The sequence below is a fragment of the Hyperoodon ampullatus genome (assembly GCF_949752795.1).
Source record: "Hyperoodon ampullatus genome assembly, chromosome: 2".
Classification (NCBI taxonomy): Eukaryota; Metazoa; Chordata; class Mammalia; order Artiodactyla; family Ziphiidae; genus Hyperoodon; species Hyperoodon ampullatus.
Window position 1 is genome coordinate 164,706,617 of NC_136915.1, and position 2,064 is coordinate 164,708,680.

The following is a 2,064-nucleotide window of genomic DNA, read 5'->3' on the forward strand; positions in this document are numbered from 1 at the left end:
TCCTCTCCCTGGGATCTGACCTCCAAAGCCGGAGCCTCAGCTCCCATCTCCCACCCGTCCCGGCATTTGAGCAGACAAGCCTCTCAGGCTGGTGAGAGCTTGCAGGCACCAATCCTCCCTGGACTCTCTCTGCTTTGCCCTCTGCACCCCTGTTGCTGTGCTTCCCTCCGTGGCTCTGAAGCTTCCCCCCTCTGCCACCCACAGTCTCCGCCTGAGAAGGGGCTTCCTAGTGTGTGGAAACTTCTTCCTTCACAGCTCCCTCCCACTGGTGCAGGTCCCGTCCCCATTCTTTTGTCTCTGTTTTTTCTTTTTTCTTTTGCCCTACCCAGGTACGTGGGGGAGTTTCTTGCCTTTTGGGAGGTCTGAGGTCTTCTGCCAGCGTTCAGTAGATGTTCTGTAGGGGTTGTTCCACATAGAGATGTATTTCTGATGTATTTCTGCAAAGGAAGTTGATCTCCACATCTTACTCTTCTGCCATCTTGAAGCTCTAGCCCTCCCATCGTAATTTAAAGGGAAACTGCCACAATGTCTGGAGCCCTTGATGTCCTGCAAATGAAGGAGGATGATGTCTTCAGATTCCTTGCAGCAGGAACCCACTTAGGTGGCAGCAACCTTGACTTCCAAATGGAATAGTACATCTACAAAAGGAAAAGTGAGGGCATCTACATCCTAAACCTGAAGAGAACCTGGGAGAAGCTTCTGTTGGCAGCTTGTCCCATTATTGCCATTGAAAACTCAGCTGATGTCAGTGTCATATCCTCCAGGAATACTGGCCAGCAAGCTGTGCTGAAGTTTGCTGCTGCCACCGGAGCCACTTCTATTCCGAGCCACTTCACTCCTGGAACCTTCACTGAGCAGATCCAGGCAGCCTTCAGGGAGCCAAGACTTCTGGTGGTTACTGATCCCAGAGCTGACCACCAGCCTCTCACAGAGGCCTCTTACGTTAACCTGCCTACTACTGCTTTGTGTAACACAGACTCTCCTCTGTATTATGTAGACATTGCCATCCCGTGCAACAAGAAGGGAGCCCAGTCAGTGGGTCTGATTTGGTGAATGCTCACCAAGGATGTTCTGTGCATGTGTGGCACCATCTCCCGTGAACAACCATGGGAGGTCATGGCTGATCTCTACTTCTACAGAGATCCTGAAGAGATTGAAAAGGAAGAGCAGGTGACAGCCAAGGAAGCTGTGACCAAGGAGGAATTTCAGAGTGAATGGTCTCTTCCAGATCCTGAGTTCACTGCTTCTCAACCTGAGGTGGCAGACTGGTCTGAATGCGTGCAGGTGCCCTCTGTGCCTATTCAGCCGTTCCCCACTGAAGACTGGAGTGCTCAGCCTGCCACTGAAGACTGGTCTGCAGCTCCCACTGCTCAGGCCACTGAACGGGTAGGAGCAACCAGTGAGTCATCTTAAGCTATTCTTCCACACTCTTAAAATGGAAATAGGTTGACGGAAAATAAACAGTTTCTTAAAAAAAAAAAAAGTCTACAAATAACAAATGCTGGAGAGGATGCAGAGAAAAGGGAACCCTCCTACACTGTTGGTAGGAATGTAAGTTGGTGCAGCCACTGTGGAAAACAGTATGGAGGTTCCTCAGAAAACTAAAAATAGAATTACCAATATGATCAAGCAATCCCACTCCTGGGCAAATATCCAGACAAAACTATAATTCAAAAAGATACATGCACCACTATTTCATAGCAGCACTATTCACAATAGACAAGACATGGAAACAACCTAAATGTCCATCAACAGATGAATGGATAAAGAAGATGTGGTACATATATACAATGGAATACTACTCAACCATAAAAATGAACGAAAAAATGCCATTCGCAGCAACATGCATGCAACTAGAGATTATCATACAAAGTGAAATAAGTCAGAAAGGGAAAGATAAATACCATATGATATCATTTATAAGTGGAATCTGAAATATGAACAAACAAGTGAACCTATCTACAAAACAGAAACAGACTCACGGACATAGAGAACAGACTGGTGGTTGCCAAGGGGGAGGGGGTTGGGATAGGGATGAAGTGGGAGGTTGGGGTTAGCAGATTA

At 47.3% G+C, this 2,064-nt stretch overlaps 1 pseudogene across 1 annotated transcript; it reads left to right on the top strand.

Annotated features, from left to right (window-relative positions):
- Nucleotides 1-525: 525 nt before the first annotated feature.
- LOC307049234 (small ribosomal subunit protein uS2-like) lies at nucleotides 526-1,413 on the top strand (annotated as a pseudogene). Its single transcript has one exon. The product of its transcript is annotated as a small ribosomal subunit protein uS2-like (transcript).
- Nucleotides 1,414-2,064: the final 651 nt, after the last annotated feature.